At 41.9% G+C, this 19,671-nt stretch overlaps 1 long non-coding RNA gene across 1 annotated transcript in view; it reads left to right on the forward strand.

The window, feature by feature from the left end:
* The window catches only part of LOC140477274 (uncharacterized), a 46,414-nt gene extending 31,484 nt beyond the window's left edge, over window positions 1-14,930 (forward strand). Inside the window, exon 2 of the long non-coding RNA XR_011960695.1 lies at window positions 14,660-14,930. This is a non-coding gene — a long non-coding RNA (uncharacterized lncRNA). The remainder of the gene's footprint in view (window positions 1-14,659) is intronic.
* The last annotated feature ends 4,741 nt before the right edge of the window (window positions 14,931-19,671 follow it).

The following is a 19,671-nucleotide window of genomic DNA, read 5'->3' on the forward strand; positions in this document are numbered from 1 at the left end:
TACACAACCAAAGCATCTCACTACGATTATATATTTTACATTGCTCTCTGCAGAAATGTAACCTTGTAATGAAGGTCTTCAGTTCCTCCCGGCTTCAGCAGGGTTTCTTCTCTGTGACCCTCAGGTTGAATCTTCCTTTATCCTTTTAAACAAAGGGCAGTGATATTTTTTTCAGCTAAGTCCAAGTTGCGTTGATTTGGTTTTGGAGAGTTTATTGCCAGGAGGCCCAGTGAGTTTTCTCACCCTATTGAATCAAATTACCCTAATTAATTACCTATCCTGCATTTATGGCATCTTTGATATTAATTTCCACTCAGTCTGACCATGGCCTGTTCCCAGAACAAATTGCCACTCAACAGATATATGCCAAAAGACTGGCATCCCTTGCACCCAATTTTAAAATCCTGTTGTGCCCCTGGATGAGAACTGGCATTCTAAAGCTGCCCTTTGTGGTCAAAGACAGAGTCAGAGTATCTCAGAGAAAGGAAAAATTGGTGCTGGTATTCTCTGACAGGTTTCCAGTGAATGGGGTGGTCCAGGACAGATATGTCATCATCCCTGAGGACTGGAAGATTCAAGGAGAAGTCTTCACCACCAGACCCTGCCAGCCTGGTCTGAGGTTGCCAGAAGCAAGGCTCCATGGATGGAGATCAATGCTGAGAACTACTGCACATCTGGAAGCAAGGGAAGCAATCCATCCCAGATAGCATTGAGTCATGCTGAACCATTGGGCCTTGTTCAACATACATAAAGTTTGGTTTCTTCTGTGAGGAAAAAAAAAATGTAGCTTTCAACAAATTATCCAGCAGTAGCTTTGTCAGGGAGGTGCAACAGAAAGAGAGTTAATGCTGTAGGATGGCCAGCGAATAGGCAGCCTGTGTGTTGCATGTTATGTGAGCCTGTGGCCAATATTGTTTCTCTTTAAAAGCTCATTGATCAGCAGTTGCTGCAGCCCCCTCCTTTATGGGTTGAGCCACCTACTGCAACCACGCTGAGTGTGCTCACAGCCATTGTTTTCCGCATTGTACACTTTCCATCTGCATCATGATAGAAGGTGACACTGAGTGCTTCTCTTCCTCTTGCAAATCCTGCTGCTTCTCATCCCACCGCAATTGTCCTGTGTTTCTGCCCGAAGCCTGCAGTGGTCAGTTCCATAGACTAACTTGCCCGGCTCAGTCCTGCAGCAACAGCTGTACTGCCCACCCTACCCCTTGTTCCCCACCGCCATCACCATCTTAGCCTTGCCCCTTTAGATTCTGCTGATGGACCTGATGGACTAACTGTGACTCACCTCCTTGACTGACATTTCCATACAGCCCCAGACACGATGTTCCTGAACACCTAACTGATGCCTATACATCTGCCTGAATGCATTAACTCTAGTCCCTGTACTTGTCGCTATGAAACCCCGTGAACCTCAGTGAGAACTATTTCCCTAAGACTTTGAGACAAGTCTACCTGCTTGCCGCACATGTAGTGAGTTTTCTACATCAGCTTCTGACACATGGAGCAGGTGGGAGAGGGACATAGCACATTGCCATGCATTAAAATGTGCCATCCTTGCCTAAGGCTGCCGACCAACAAGACAAACCACCTGGTTTTGTGACTGCATTAACTGACACAGCAAGTAAAGGGAGGGCTGTGATGTTGTGAGCATGCAATTAAGCACGAAGGAAGCAATAAGCATCATTGAGATGCAACCTAGTTTAGCCTGGGAGCTGAGTGCCTGTACCTATGTACAGTATCCCCGCTACAGCCTTTCCATACTAGTTGCTGGTATACAGGTCCGCACACTGCTTGCTGTAGCAATGCTGTCGCTTTAAGAAGAATGTTTTGTACTGGTTTCCTTTAGAGAGAGATTAGGGGAAAGGTGCTGAGCAGTCCATGAGATGATAATAATGGTGATTTTTTAAGTTGGAACAATAGATGCAGCCTGAATGAGTGTGGTCAAGCTCCCACCACAGAACCAGGATTTTCTGTTTCTTAGGTTTTCGGTTGCAGTTACTGCTGGGGTCTCAGCAGGATTGGAAGGCAATGAATCTCTCTCGGCTGCTTCACTCTCTCTCTTGCTTTTCTCTGGATGTTTTTCCTCCTGGGCTAAATTCTGTTTTCTGAATTTGTCTTTTACCAAGGGTGTTAATGGGATGTTACTACATTGGAACAGTTACTGTTTAGTAGTGAAATAATCTATTGTTCTGTTAGGTTTTTCAATAGAGTTAAGTTATTCCAAGTTCCTCTTTCTTTTGTTGTATTTTAACTATAGTGTTTGAATAAATTTTGTTTGCTTAATGTCGAGTAGTTTGACCAATTGATGGGGTTGGCAGATTCCAAATGTTCTTAGAGGAGGAGTGTGTGCATTTGGTGCCCATAGTTTGTGCCCTGGTCTGCAGTTTGGTCACAGTTCCTAAGTGTTGCCAGTAAAGATCCTGAAACTCTCTTCCTAACAGTATTGATGGGCCTACCTACAGCACATGGACTGGAGTACTTCAAGCAGGCAGCTAACTACTACCTTCTCCTTTGTTCCCAGTGTTAAAACTTGCAACTTTTTCAGTAAGTTTCAATTTGAATTCCTTTCATTATCGCGATCAGGTCATATAACTTGTCTCTAAGCAAATTTGATATGAGGTCAAATGGGGTTAACTCTGGGCAAATTTTGTAGGAGGTCACATTCCCCGTCACCAAACAATTGCATTTTAACTCGCTTTAAGGCAGACAACTTAGAATAGATCTATCTTGTATCAAGTACAATATTCATAACAACAAAAGATGGAGCAGTGGAAATTAAGGATGTACAACAGACAATGGAATTGGAAGAGTGTAGAGATTTTGGGGGTGGGAGGGAAATATTGCTGGTCTAGGAGCGGATCATTAAGATTACTAGAAGCAAGTCTACTACTGTTGCAGGCAGTGCACTCCATGCCCCTACTACACTCTGAGTAAAGAAACTACCTCTGACTTCTGTCCTATATCTATCACCCCTCAATTTAAAGCTATGTCCCATTGCTATCCAAGGAAAAAGGCTCTCACTGTCCATCCGATCTAACCCTCTGACTATCTTATATGTCTCAATTAAGTCACCTCTCAACCTTCTTCTCTCCAACGAAAACAGTCTCAAGCCCCTCAGCCTTTCCTCATAAGACTTTCCCTCCATACCAGGCAATATACTAATAAATCTCCTCTGAACCATCTCCAAAGTTTCCACATTCTTCCTATAATACACAATACTCCAAATGTGGCCGCACCAAAGTTTTGTACAGCTGTAGCATGACCTCATTGTTCCAAAATTCAATCCTTTTACTGCCTTTTTAACAACCCTATCAACTTGGGTGGCAACTTCCAAAGATTTATGTGCCTGGACACTGAGATATCTCTGCTCATCTACATTACCAAGAATCTTATCATTAGCCCAGTACTCTGCATTCCTGTTACTCCTTCCAAAGTGAATCACCTCATGCTTTTCCGCATTAAACTCCATTTGCCACCTCTCAGCCCAGCTCTGCAGCTTATCTATGTCCCTATATAACCTACAATATCCTTCATCACTGTCCACAACTCTACCGACATTAGGGTCATCTGCAAATTTACTAACCCATCCTTCTATGCCCTCATCCAGGTCATTTATTAAAAAATGACAAACAGGAGTGGACCCAAAACAGATCTTTGCAGTACCCCACTAGTAACTGAACTCCAGTATGAATATTTCCATCAACCACCATTATCTGTCTTCTTTCAGCTAGCCAATTTCTGATCCAAACCACTAAATTACCCTCAATCCCATGCCTCCATATTTTGTGCAATAGCCTACCTTGTGGAACCTTATCAAATGCCTTACTGAAATCCATACACACCATAGCAACCGCTTTACCCTCATCCACCTATTTGGTCACCTTCTCAAATAACTCAATAAGGTTTGTGAGGCACGACCTTCCCTTAACAAAATCATGTTGACTATACCTAATCAACCTATTGCTCTCCAGATGATTATAAATCCTATCTCTTATAACCTTTCCAACACTTTACCCACAACTGAAGGAAGGCTCGCAGGTCTATAATCACCAGGGTTGTCTCTACTCCCCTTCTTGAACAAGGGGACAATATTTGCTATCCTCCAGTCTTCCGGCACTATTTCTGTAGACAATGGCAACATAAAGATCAAAGCCAAAGGCTCCGCAGTCTCCTCCATGGCTTCCCAGAGAATCCTAGGATAAATTCCATCTGGCCCCAGGGGACTGATCTATTTTTACACTTTCCAGAATTGCTAACATCTCCTCCTTATGCACCTCAATCCCATCTAGTCCAGTAGCCTGTATCTCAATATTCTCCTTGACCACATTGTCTTTTTCTAGTGTGAATTACTGATGAAAAGTATTCATTTAACTCTTCCCCTATCTCCTCTGACTCCACGCACAACTTCACACTACTTTGCTTGATTGGCCCTAATCTGACTCTTGTCATTATTTTATTCCTGATATACCTATAGAAAGCCTTAGGGTTTTCCTTGATTCTGACCGCCAATGACTTCTCATGTCCCCTCCTGGCTCTTCTTAGCTCTCTCTTTAAATGCAGAGTAATAGGGAAGGGAGCTAGGTCTGTATGGGTTAGTCTTTGGAGGGTCGGTGTGGACTTGTTGAGGCCAAATGGCCTGTTTCCACCTATAGAGATTGTATGATTCTATGACCCACAAGCTCAACTATCCCGGCTGACTCATCATCTCCACATGCTGCTGTCCCACTGAACTCATCTCGTCCTATTTCATCTCCATCCTCTCCCCCTTGGTTCAGGCACTTCCCACCTACATCCATAGCACCAACCACGCCCTCCACCTCTTTAGGAACTTAGAGTTCCCTGGCCCCCAGCACTTTACCTTCACTAGGAATGTGCAGCTCTTTTACACATCCATACCCCACAAGCGCTTCTTCCTCTCCAAGAGACCCATCCAGACTCCTCTAGCAATACCTTTCTCCGCTTCGCTGAATTAATCCTCACGCTTAATAACTTTTCCTTTAATTCTTCCCATTTCCTTCAAATCCAAGGGTGGCTGTAGGCACTTGGATGGGCCTAAGCTATGCCTGCCTCTTGGTCAGCTATGTCAAACAGTCAGTCCCTGTTCAGTACCTACACAGGCACTGTGCCCCAACTTTTTCACCTGCATCCTACACGGGCTGAACTGGAGCATTCATTGACTTCAACCACAATTTCCACCCTACCCTCAAATTCACTTGGTCCACCTTAGACACCTCCCTCTCCTTTCTTGACCTCTCTATTTCCATCTCCGACGTCGGTCTCCAGATGGACGTTTACTATAAACCCACAGACTTCCATAACTATCTGGATGGCACTTCCTCCAACCCAGTATCCTACAAAAACTCCATCCCGTTCTCCCAATTCCTCTGCCTTCCCTGCATTTGTTTGGACGAGGAGATATTCCACTCCCAAGTATCCCAGATAGAGTCATAGAGATGTACACCATGGAAACAGACCCTTTGGTCCAACTCGTCCATGCTGACCAGATTTCTCAACACGATCTAGTCCCATTTGCCAGCACTTGACCCATACCCTTCTAAAACCTTCCAATTCATATACCCATCCAGATGTTTTTTAAATGCTGCAATTGTACTAGCCTCCACCACTCCCTCTGGCAGCTCATTCCAACATGCACCACCCACTGTAAAAAATGCCCCTTAGGTCCCTTTTATATCTTTCCCCTCTCAACCAAAACCTATGTCCTCTAATTCTGGACTCCCCCACCCCAGGGAAAAGACTTTGTTTATTTATCCTATCCATACCCCTCATGATTTTATGAACCTCAATAAGGTCACCCCTCAGCCTCCGATGCTCCAGGGATAACAGCCCCAGCTTTTTCAGCCTCTCCCTATAGTTCAAATCCTCCAACCATGGCAATATTCTTGTAAATCTTTTCTGAACCCTTTCAAGTTTCACAACAAGTTTCCGATATGAAGGCGACAATAATTGCACACAATATTCCAAACATGGCCTAACCAATGTCCTGTACAGCTGTAACTTGACCTTCCAACTCCTATACTCAATGCTCTGACCAATAAAGGAAAGCATACCAAATGTCTTCTTCAATATCCTATCTACCTGCGACTCTACTTCCAAGGAACTAGGAACCTGCACTCCAAGGTTTCTTTGTTCAGCAACAGTCCCTAGGACCTTACCATTAAGTGTATAAGTGCTGCTATGATTTGTTTTTCCAAAAATGCAACACCTCGCATTTATGAAAATTAAACTGCATTTGCAACTCCTCAGCCCATTGGCCCATCTGATCAAGATCCCATTGTATTCTGAGGTAACCTTCTTCTATGGCCATGACAACTCCAATTTTGGTACCATCTGCAAACTTATTAACTATACCTTCTATGTTCACATCCAAATCATTTATATAAATGGTGAAAAGAAGTGGACCCAGCACTGATCCTTGTGGCACTCCACTGGTCACAAGCTTCCAGTTTGAAAAGCAACCCTCTGCCACCATCCTCTGTCTTCTACCTTCGAGCCAGTTCTGTATCCAAATGGTTAGTTCTCCCTGTATTCTAGGAGATCTAACCTTGCTAACCAATCTCCAAGGGGAACTTTTTTGAATGCTTTACTGAATTCCATACAGATCACATACATCACTCTGCCCTCGTCAGTCCTCTTTGTTACTTCATCAAAAAACTCAATCAGTTTTGTGAGACATGATTTCCCATGCACAAAGCCATGTTGACTGTCCCTAATCAGTCCTTGCTTTTCAAAATACATGTAAATCCTGTCTTTTAGGAATCCTTCCAACAATTGCCCACCACCAACATCAGGTTCACCAGTCTATAATTCCCTAGCTTTTCCTTACCACCCTTCTTAAATAATGGTATCTCGTTAGTCAACCTTCAGTCATCTGGCACCTCACCTGTGACTATCAGTAATATAAATATCTCAGCAATGGGCCCAGCAATCACTTCCCTAGTTTCCCATAGAATTCTAGGCTATACATGATCAGGTCCTGGGGATTTATCCACTTTTATGCATTTTAAGACATCCAGCAACTCCTCCTCTGTGATATGGACATTTTTCAAGATGTCACCATCTGTTTCCTTACATTCTATATCTTCCATATCCTTCACCACATTAAACACTGATGTCCACTTATTTTGAACAATTTGCTTTCCACACTCTGTCATCCAGACAGCCTTCCGCCGCACCTCCTGTATCCCCCGCTTCACTGCTCTAAACACCAGCAACCCCCCCATGCAATAAAGCATACCCCTTGTCCTCACCTACCATCCCCCACCCCCAGTCTCTGGTTCCAATGTATCTTCCTTAGACACTTCGCCAACTCCAATTAGAGCCCACCACCAAGAATATCTTCCCCTCCCGACCCCTCTCCACCTTCCACAAGGACCATTCCCTTTGCCCACACCAACAGTCATCCCTCCCACCCCCAAACCCCCAGGTACCACCCCTGCAACTGTAAAAAATGCAAACCTGCCAGCACACCACCGTTCTCATCTCCATCCAGGGCCCCAAACAGTCCTTCCAGATGAGACAGAACTTCACCTGCCTCTCCTCCAACTTAGTTTATTGTATTGGGTGCTCCCGATGTGGTCTTCCCTACATCAGGGAGACCAAACGTAAGTTCAGGGAACGTTTTGCCAAGCATCTCAGCCGGGCCCACAGGGGCTGACTTCACCTCCCAGTCACTGCCCATTTTAATTCCCCTTCTCACTCCCTTTCTGACATGACCACCCTTAGCCTCCTCCACTTCCACAGCGAATCAGATTGCCAATTGGAGAAACAATACCTCATCTTCTGCCTGGGCAGCCTACAGAATGGAGGACTCAACATTGAGTTCTCCAATTTCAAATAACCTCCCTTCCCATCTCCCAACACTCTTTCCAGCCCCTGCCCCTCCCTTCCATACTTCTGATTGACCCTTCCTTCCAGCTACCAACCATATTCATTCCTCCCATTGACCAATCAGGTCATACAATCTACCTGTGTTCACCTATCCCTACCTCACCATCCCTCTTCCCCGCCCCTCCCCCACCCCCACTTTATCTGCAGCTGCTCTTACACTCACCCCTAGTCCTGAACAAGTGTTACATCCGAAACATTGACTTCTTGATCTCCTGATGTTGCCTAGCTTGCTGTGTTCTTTCAGCCTCCTGCTTGTCTATACTGGGTCAAAGGCTTGGAACTACCTCCCTAACAACACTATGGCTGTCCCCAGTCCCTATGGTGCGCTGGGATTTAAGGAGGCAATTTGTGACCAGCTTCTCAAGGTAGTCTTAAAACTACCTCGTCAAGAGGTCATCCTGTGAATGAATGAAAAGAAAACCTTGTATGTTGACAACTGTGGTAAGATTATCTGTCTCAATTAATTTCAAAGAATAGAACACAAATAATGACCGTCAGAGGCAGTATTGCTGCTTGGGACACTGAAACCAGTGGAGAAATAATGTCCTCTGCAGGTGGATTGTAAGAAAGTTGAAAGAGTATAAATAGATTGAAATACAAAATAAACCTGCTTTGAATCACATTATTTGCTAAAATTATACCCTGTAAAGATATTTGTAATTATATCATAGCTTAGTGGCAGAATATCCTTAGTAAATAACACACATCTATTTACAGAGAAGAATTGTTGTTTAATTGTCATGACTCTACAGAAAATTGCAGGGAATATGCTCTCCTACCACAGTGGGGCAATGTTGAACCTCCGTATAATCTGTGAAATACAAACCAGTGGAAAATCCATTCTGTTGTAATAACTGCAGCAAAACTTAATGCAGAGTCAACAGTTGCCCTTGGCCCCATGTCAGATATGCTGGAACAGGTTAGAATGCTAAGCAAATGCACAACTAACACAGTAGGGCGGGTTAGGATTCCTACATTTTCTCTGTGTTCCTGAGATGGCTAGGTCAACATTGATTGTTTGTTTCTAATTTCCTGAACCACTGCAGTTCTTAGGGTGTAGGGAAACCTTCAGTGTTGTTCGGAAGGGGGTTCCAAAGTTTTGATCCAGCAGCAATGAAGGAATAATTTCAAGTCAGGAGGTGGTGTGGGGCTTAGTGGGACCTTGCAGGTAATAGTATTGTCAGGCATCCACTGCCCCTTTTCCTTCCAGATGGTACAGTTTGTTGGTTTAGGAGGTGCTGTCAGAGGAGACTTCATGAGTGTTTCTTGTAGATGGTGCACATTATTGCCTTTGTGAATTATTGATAGAGGGAGTGAATATTTGCATTTATATGGTGCCAAAAAATTGAGTTGTTTTGTCCCAGATGGTGTCCAGCTTCTTGAGAGTTGTTGGATCTGCACTTATCCAAGCAAGTGGGGAGTTTTCCATCACAAACCTGATTCATTTAGGTTTATGGTCAATGATTTTGACAGTGGGGAGTTTTGCAATGGTAATGCATTTGAACATTAAGAGGCGATGGTTAGATTCTCTCTTGCTGGAGATGGTTATTGCCTGTCACTTGTGTGGCATGAATATTACTTTACACTTATCAACACAAGCATGGATGTAGTCCAGGAATGACTGTTCATGGACTACTTTGGTATCTGAGAAGTTATGAACAGTGCTGAACGTTATATAATCATCAACCAACACCCCCTCTTTTCATCTTATGATGGAGGTCATTGATGAAGCAGTTGAACGCAGTTGGGTCTGGGACGTTGTCTCAAAGAACTTCTGCAGGGATGTCCTGGAGCTGAGATGATTTTATTTTTGTTTGGTATGACACCAGCCAGCGAAGAGATTTTCCTTCTGATTTCCATTGACTCCAGTTTTACTAGGGCTTTTTTAATGACACGCTTGATCAAATACAACCTTGATACCAAGAATAGTTGATCTCACTTCATCTCTGGTGTTTCATTCTTTCATCCATGTTTAGACCAAAGTTACAATAAGGTCAGGAGCCAATTAGCCGTGGCTGAAACTAAACTGAGCAGGAAGTGGTAATCAGCAGGAGGTTTCCTTGCTGATGTTTGATCCAATGCTATGTGGCTTCATGGAGTCCTGAATCAATGTTGAGATCTCCTAGAGCAACCTATTCCTGACTGTATACCAGTATACTGCTGGCAGTTCTGTCCTGCTGGTGGGACAGATCATACCAAGGGATAGTGATGGGGGTGTTTAGGCGTTTGTAAAGTATGATTCTGAGAGTATGATTGTGTCAGGCTCTTGCTTGCCTTCTCTATGAGATCACTCTTCCAACTTTAGTAACATCTGCAGGCTTATGCCAAAGAGGATTTCACAAGATTGACAAAGCTATATTTGCAAGAGGAATCATCTCAAGTTCCATCGTTCTGTAGGTGGCAAGTTGGAGATCATCAAAACTCACTGAACAAAAGAATCCTTATTCACTTTTCTCCAGCATTTTTTGCCCAAAATTGTAGATCTCATTCCCTTGTACCAGGTCCCAAGTCTTGTATCAGCATTCGTAATTAGCATCAATACAAAGGTGACGATCAAAATGGCCACCTGTGCAGATAGTTATGATGACATCAGTAGTTGATGTCATCATGGGGTCAATTAGCTCAGTTGGCTGGAAGGCTGGTTTGCGAATGCAAAGTAATGCCAACAGCATGGATTCAATTCCCGCATTGACTGATGTTATCATGAATCTCAACTTTGCTCCTTGCTTGAGGACTGGTGCCCCTCAGGTTAAACCACCACCAGTCATCTCTAATGGAGAGGAACCAGTGATGGTAAGTCAAAAGAAATCTACATATACATGGCTGACATCACCACACTACATGCGTAATAATGTTACACTGGTTATACATGTGCAGATACTCTTACTGTAGACAAAGTTCTAGGAGCAGGGGCAAAGACTCATACCGGAAATAAAAGCTGACAGTGCTGGCCATTCAGCCAGCAAGTGGTTAGAGCACTGATGGCATTAAGAAGGTGCCCCCAATTGACACATAGCAGCCACTGCTTCATGGAACAACGTAAGGCTGGCTGACTAAATTATCCTGTTGGTTGGGAAATAGCTGCATGCATCACTCGGCATTAATGCAGGGCTACCAGGTAGCATTTCTGTGTCTGCATGCTCCTTCTGCCACCTACAGATGGCATTCCTATGAAACTTGGCCAGTATAGCTCCAGCCTTAGCTACAGCCTGCCTCTCTTCTTGACCTCTCTTGAAGTTTGTAAACTGAATTAATTCCCAGCCTAAACAGATTATGTATGTTTTTAATCAGCCTGTTCAGGCATGTTATGGCACACTTTGAACCTCGATCTACTAGCTCAGGGGTAGGGTGGCTATCGCTATACTACAAGAGCCCCACCTACAGAAATTATAGGTATTTTTAATCAACCTGTTCAGCAAACTTGTTGCACATCATTGGAGCTGGTGGGACTTGAACCCTGGTGTCCTGGCTCAGAGAGATAGGGATGCCATCACTGTGCTAACCCTACAAGAATTATATTGCTGTGCCTTCAACTATGACTGCAATCACAAAGTATTTCTGCCAGACCAGCTACTGCAAGAACTCACTTAACATTGAATTACTGGACCCTAAATCCCTTGGAAATAGTAACAATATCTTTGATTTTTAAGTAATTCATAATTACAAATCCTTTTCCTTTCTTTCTTTCTTCTTTGTTTATGTGTGACATGATAACCATCCTTTCCAAGGACTGACTGCTTTAATAAACCCTATTTTGTTTGAAACTTAAAGAACTTGCTGTGAAGTCATTTTTAATTGGACCTCAAGCAGGATTTGAAGAAACATAAAAACGCCTATCTGAAAATGGAAAAGAAAGAAGGAAAAGAAAAATTACCTCTGGTGTGGACAGTTGAAGAGAACATTAAAATAATTCACCTCTCACTCTTGTCAATAACAGTAGATAACAAAAATATTTCCATGTCCCTGAACCCTAACACTGATTCTGAAGTGCTATTTTCAGGCAAAGCTAAATAAATCTAGATGGAAAATTCTTTCAAACCACAACACATTTCTCATTCCTTTTCACATTCTGCCTTTGGTAGAATCACAGATAAATAAGAAGGATCCAGTGGGACCTCAATGAAGTAAGGAATGAAACACTGGAATAATGTGCTCAGGATATAAGAAGTTGGGCCTGAGGGAGATCAAATCTATATATATTAACTGACACAGAGTGATGTCATATACTATGTATGGCATAAATACAACATAAATTATATTATTCCCAGACATCTGAGATTCTATGTATACAACAACTTTCAAGTCCAGGGAAAAATAAGTCAGAATTTCTAATATATTCAAGAATATGTGTTTTACAACATGGACTGTTTGAGGCAAATGGCATACATATATTTAAAGAGAAGTTCAGTTAGCAAAGGTGAGAATGGAATAAAAGGGTGGGTTAGCTGAAGCTAGGTGAGAGAAGACGCATACAATGCTTAAATATCAGCACAGATTGGTCTGGCTGAAAGATCTGTTCCTTGTTTTCAATTCCATCTAATCCTATATAAAGAAAGGTTTGCATTTATTTTAGTTTCTTCATTCACGGGATATGGCTTTGCTGGCTTGGCCAGCATTCATTGGCAGTCCCTAATTTTCTTTCATGGGAGTTGGGCCCTAGTCGGGTCAGCATTTCTTGTCCAACCCCAGTTGCTCTTGAGATGAGTGGTGGTGAGCTTCCTCATGAACTGCTTCAGTCAGTTTGGTGTTGGTTCACTCACGTTGCTGTTAGGGGGGGGAAGTTCCAGAATTTTGACCCAGCGACTCTGAAGGAACAGTGTTATATTTATAAGTTTGGATGGTGAGTGGCTTGTATGTATTTGCCCTTGAGAAGTTGGTGGTCTTGAATTGCTGCAGTCTATGTTGTGTAGGTACGCTGACATTGAATTTAAGAAAGGAGTTCCAGGTTGTTGACCCAGTAATAGTGAAAGAACTGCAATAATGCTCCAGTTAAGAATAGTGTGTGTTTGAAGAGGAACATGCAAATTGTGGTACTCTCATGTGTCTACTGCCTTTGTCTTTTCAGGTTTTAGAAATCACAAGTTTGAACGGTGCTATCAGAGGAATCTTGATGACTTAGTCCAGCTCATCTTCTAGGTAGTACACAATGTATGCACCACTGCTAGAGGAAATAAATGTTGAAGGTGGCAGATGGGTGCCAATTAAGGATTGCTTTGTCCTAGAGGGTGCTGAGCTGTTTGAGTGTTGGGTCTACACTCATCTAGGCTGGTGAGAAGTTTGCAAGAGTATGTAGAATTATGCTGATTTGGAGGTGCCGGTTTTGGACTGGGGTGTACAAAGTTAAAAATCAGGTAACATCAGGTTATAGTCCAACAGGTTTATTTGGAGGTTATTTGCATTTAGTTTAGATATTTATTTTATAACAGGTTTATTTTCAGAGCACTGCTCCTTCATCAGGTGGTTGTGAATTTCATACTCCACAAATACCCAATGAAGGAGCAGCATTCCGAAAACTAGTGCTTCCAAATAACCCTGCTGGACTATAACCTGGTGTTGTGTAATTTTTAACTTAGAATTGATAAATGCTTATGATGAATGTTTTTCAGGTGTTAGACATTTCACTTCCTGTAGTTTCTTTTAAATCTGTTATAAAGATAAAATAATTTTTGCTCAAATATCTTCCACGTCTCCTTCACCACCAGAAACCCCACCACTTTTCTGAGCAGACACTCACCATTCGAACTTGTAAATAAAACACTGTTCCTCCAGAGTTGCTGGGTCAAAATTCTGGAACTCCCTCTATTCCAGCTGACAAGCCTGATCCTCCACCACTGCTCATGGGTACTACTTGAATGACCTCATTCCCACAAGTAGGAAACAGATAGAATTCCACCCATCTGCACACTTAGTGTCATTATGGCACCACCACAATATCTAGACTTCAGACTCTGAACTTGCACGAGAATGGGGTGAAATTGCATTGTGTTGTGTGCTATTAACATGTGAATGGTTAATGTGATTTACATTACATTAATTCCAGCCATTCGGTCCAAGAGGCCTATGCCTGGATTTATGCTCGAGACAAGCCTCCTCTTTCCCCTCATTGTCTCAAGCTGAAGGTATTTTATTTTATTCCTCTTTTCTGCACATGTTTATCTATCTTCCCTAAACTACATGTGTACTGTACACCTCACCTACTCCCTGTGGCAATGAGTTCTATATACAGAAAACTTTGTTTTAACTCGCATCTTCTGAACTGGTACTCTTGATAAATCAAAAAAATTATTTACCTCAAATACTGGAAGTTTACTATATTATCGAGATCTCCGATATCCGAGTAATCAGCTGAGGGTGTAAGTGAGAAAGGTCTGTGCTTCTTTATTTAAAGTAAAGTTACATTATTATTTAAGTGATAAGCTGCAAATAAAGTAGAATACTAATGTGTATACCCCCTGAATTTCATTTCTATTACTTAGTGTGTGTTTTTAACCTTGATTATATGGATCTCTTGATCAACCAGAATACTTGAACAACCAGCAGACTCCTGGCTCCATAGGTGCTGGTTAATAATAGATGCTGAGTGAGCAGAAATGTTTCTCCTTTTGGGACATTAGTGACTATCTTCTACTTAAGGGTCTTAGATTTCATCTCTCATACTGATGGAAACATATTCTTTATGTCTACCCCATCAAATGCCTTTAAAATTGTATTTGTGACATTTTCCTTTTACTTCACATTTCTCCAGGTCCATGAATACAATCTGAGAATAAATAGCTGGGCCTCAACTTTCCTAGATCACACTCCATGCAGAAACAACAATGAAACTGATTTTGGCCCCAATCCTGCTGACCGGAGATTATATCGAAATTTCCTGCTGAGCTCATTTGTTAAAACGGCCACAGAACAAGCACCAACACATCACCATTGGTTGTTGCCTGTTTATGATATAATCACAGGCATGATTTTCAAAAGGTTATGTTTCCTTTCATGCAATAAAGACTTGCTGTTTCCATTTGCATTGCTGTTTTGTGACTCTTCATAAAATCAGGAAGCGTGCACATGCAGAGTGTAAAACAGTATACTCTGATAGCAGGACTGCTGATCTGAAGGTAACCTTTAATGGTGGAGCGCAAGCCATTAAAACTAACCCCAAATGAGAAGAAAACAATACCTAGTCATTACCATTCTCCTTCATAAAGCCAGAAGAAACTGACCAAAGTCATTCCTTGGGCAATCTCCTCAATGACACTTGGTCCAGGTACAACACTTTCTCAAGAGAATTAAGAATGGTAACTGGATAAGAATGCTGGATTTAACCCCGTCTAACCAATAGATTTTTAATTTTATTATTTTCATAGGAAATGGGCATCACTGGCATTGTCCATACCGAGTTACAATTTAACTGAGTGTCTCACTAGGGCATTTCAAAGAATACTTAAGAATCAACCATACTATTATTGGTTTAGATCAGATGCAGTCCAGACCCCCAGATAAAGATGGCAGATTTCCTTCTCTGCACCACTATGTGACCAAGGTTTTTATGACAATTGACAGTATTTGTCATGGTCACTGTTACTAGCTTTAAGCTACCTGGTTTCATTAATTTAAATTCTACCATTTATGATGGTGTGATTCTAATCCATGGCATCATATCATTAGATTTTAGACTCACTGGTCAAGTGATATTGTCACCATACCACAGTCTCCTCAAAGGCAGCAGGCACAGGGGAATGCCACCAGCTCTACACTCTGCTCCAAGTTACACACACCGTCCTAACTTGGATATGTATCAGCTCTTTCTGCATTGTCATTGGGCTGATCTCATTCCCTAATAGCACTGTAGATGTACCTTCATAACACAAACTGTAACAGTTCATGAAGAAGGTCCACCACCACTACCACTGTCTTGAGAAGGTACAGTCAGTTCTGCTATAATGTGTGTTTCTTCAATGCAAATTGACTATAGCACGATTGGAGAATTTGGACCATTATTTGTAGAATGCAAAGTTTCCTTACCTATATTGGCTATAACGCGATTCCAGTCCCATTAGTTTAAATGGTGCTGCTCTTACATCATTTTCTTATACCATAGGATCGCATGGGAACGGAGCTATCATGTTACAACAGAACAGACTGTACTAGAGCAAACAAGTTAAATTTACAGAAATGATCACTCTTGCTGCCAATGTGTTGTGACTGATAGCCTAAATATCACATCACCAGCAGCTAAAAGTGTTTTGCCTGCAGGCACCATGAACTATAATCTTTCTAAGAGGGAACACTGTGTCACATGTAGACATGTAAGATTTTCACACTGACATTGTAAAACAATCAGACTTCCTCACAAACACAAAACAAAAAGATGATGGGTATTATTTAGCTCAATATTTACTCGGCTCTAAACAACGCAGTTTCTACAGGAGACTGAGGTTTTCTTTAGCACAAGTGCGCCATGCTATATAAGTAACAGAACGATGTGAGAATTCCAGCACATAATTTTATGTTGATATATTCTCTGTGATTCAGATTGAGATCATTGTGCACTGTATTCAGATAGTATGATTATCAAGTTGTCATTTGCTGATAATTTAGTCTCAATGTTGCCCAACAATACATCTGAACATCACAATTTAGTTGGAGCTGATCTTCAAGGATCTTCACCATTTCATCAAAGATCAAGTATAAGTTTAAAGAGGTGAACTTACATAAACTTACATTCCTGAAGAAGGGCTCATGCCCGAAACGTCGATTCTCCTGCTCCTTGGATGCTGCCTGACCTGCTGCGCTTTTCCAGCAACACATTTTCAGCTCTGATCTCCAGCATCTGCAGTCCTCATTTTCTCCTTAAACTTACATAAACTAAAGATTCATATCAGCATTGATTTGATATTTAAAAACATCAGGATTTGCAATTCTCAGTTAAGAAGACAGTCAAATTCTGCACTCTCTGGGTTATTTGTTTCCCAATATGAAATTTGAATAAAGTATGTTGTGTCTAGTGATATGAAAGTTTCTACATATTTTAGCTTTCCAGCAACTCGCCAAGATGTGTTCAGTAGTGCTTTCCAAAACTGCAAGCTTATCTTCTCAAAGGCAGCAGGCACGGGGGAATGCCACCAGCTCTACACTCTGCTCCAAGTTACACACACCGTCCTAACTTGGATATATATCAGCTCTTTCTGCATTGTCATTGGGCTGATCTCATTCCCTAATAGCACTGTAGATGTACCTTCATAACACAAACTGTAACAGTTCATGAATCTGCTCGTTGGATGCTGCCTGAACTGCTGTGCTCTTCCAGCACCACTAATCCAGTATTTGATTTTCAGCATCTGCAGTCATTGTTTTTACCTAGTTCATGAAGAAGGTCCACCACCACTACCATTGTCTTGAGAAAGTCTTGGGGTAGGTAAAAATACTGGAATTGTCACATGCCTGCACGCTGTTAAAAAAAATCCATTCTTTATCCATGTGACAATGCACCACGCTCCCCTCCCCATCATCCTGCCTCTTTCACTTCATCCTCTGTAGAGATGTGCAAACATAGACACCCAGCACTTGCATTAATCAACAGAATTTCTGCCTAGTATCGAAGCATCTTCTGCACTCAATGCAACTGGGGAAAGGAGACAAGTGGAGCCCATGCAGCCCATGTTTAGTACTACACCATATGTTGAACTTGTTCATAAGGATGTTAGAGCATGAACACCTTTCAATAAATATGATCACACCTTGGATGTTTATTATCTCCTGGAGTGCTCCAGGCCAGGACCTTGGTGAAAGATTTGTGAACCAGAATATGAAACAATTGTCAAAAGAGCCAAAGGTGACAGACAGGGAAACCTTTTTCTGCAGTGAAATGTTTGGACCGAATGCACTGTCTAAAAGTGTGGTGAAAGGTGATTCGGTTGTGGGTTTCAAAAGGAAACTGAATAAAGTTGGAAAGGAAAGTAAATGACAGAGCTCTAGTAAAAGGTCAAGCATGCCTGACCCCATTCCCCCCACCCCCCCAAACATGCATGTACACCTACACATACACACATAAAGAAATGGAATATTGCAGGGCTGATTTCACACTCTCATTGAGAAGCCAGATTTGCAAGGGACATGGGTCAGATTCAATGTAGTAACCCCCAGTTCTCTAATTCCGGCTCACTGTTCACAAGGTCGCAGTACAGGATTGTGAAATCATTACAATGCCCCTAAATATTAAGAAAGTTGTACTTCTCTCATCAGATATTTTAAAACTGTTAAACAAACAGGAAACTAAGCTGCCATCTGTTTCAAACCACAGCGCTTTCAGTAGTGGAAAAGCAGAAATTAAGTATTGATTGTAATGTTCCATCTGAGAAAGGTGAAAACATTACTTGATTCTTTGTATTAAATATTCTTCTAGAAGTCTGTCTGGTACACAGCTCATCTTACAAAACCACTACAATGAGTCGCTCAGACAGATCAGAAACAAATTCCTTCTAACCAGATGTGTATACTAGAACAGTCATGAGGAATAAATTGGATATTAATAGGATTGAGTCCAAATAGTATCAGGAATGTACTTACTGTTGTTGAATGTTGAATCTCCCTATGATATGTCTTTTACTTGATACGTTTAAATGTGCAACAGGAAAGGAGGATTCATCAGCTCTTTGAGAACCATGTGGGTTCAGTCAAAAAGTTGAGAGTGTGGTGCTGGAAAAGCACAGCAGGTCAGGCTGCACCTGAGGAACAGGAGAATCAACATTTCGGGCACAAGCCCATCATCAAGATGAAGGGCTTATGCCGGAAATGTCGATTCTCCTGCTCCTCGGATGCTGCCTGACCTACTGTGCTTTTCCAGCACTACACTCTTGACTCTGAGCTCCAGCATCTGCAGTCCTCACTTTCTCCTCCTTTGGTAGAAAAGCTGTCCACAACCACTTGGTATTACAAAACTTGAGTGTTGCTAAAAAGTGAGACATGGTGCCAAAGGCTTTTTATTGTATACTTATCAGAATAACACAGATTATAACATAGCAAAATTCAAGGTGAAAATGCTCACCGACAATGGCTTTTGCTTCTGAGACTATTAGGGGACATCTGCAAAGCACTACAGATAAAACGAGAAAGGCCTCTTGCCAAATAAACAAAATCAACAAGTTCCATTTATACAGCACCTTTATTGTAGGAAAAATTCCCAAGGCGATTCACAAATTTGAACCTTCACATTTAACCGCTTACTGATGACTGAAACCTTTGTTGCAGAGATAGATTTTTAAAAGTATCATGAAGGGCAAGAAACGTCTAGAGGTTTAGTGAGATAATTTCAGAGCTGAGTCATAGCAGCCAATTGGGTCTGATTAAAATCTGGGATTTGCAAGAGGGCAGAATTGGATAAATGCAGATGTCATAGATGGTTATACTACAAAAACCCCATTGCTAGCCTTTTTCGATATTTCTCTTTGATATCTTTGAACTGTGAATGTATACTCTTTGAGACTACTCCCTTTTATTAGGTAAGCACTCTTCTTGATCTGTAGCATCTCTAGTTCATCCTAATTCTTGAGCAAGTCTCTCATTTGCTTCAATTCTATACCACTTGTTATTTATACTTGAACATCATAGGTGACTGAACTCAGCACTATGGTGTACAATCTAAGACCTCTCTCTTTATGTGCTCGTCTTTAACTGTCTGACCTCTTCTGATGTCATTGGAGTAACATTATCAGTTGTATCACTGTTGTTTGCATTTCCCTACAGGTTGTGGGGCTGAATGAGGTT

This window comes from Chiloscyllium punctatum, chromosome 5 (genome assembly GCF_047496795.1).
Source record: "Chiloscyllium punctatum isolate Juve2018m chromosome 5, sChiPun1.3, whole genome shotgun sequence".
In the NCBI taxonomy this organism is placed as follows: Eukaryota; Metazoa; Chordata; class Chondrichthyes; order Orectolobiformes; family Hemiscylliidae; genus Chiloscyllium; species Chiloscyllium punctatum.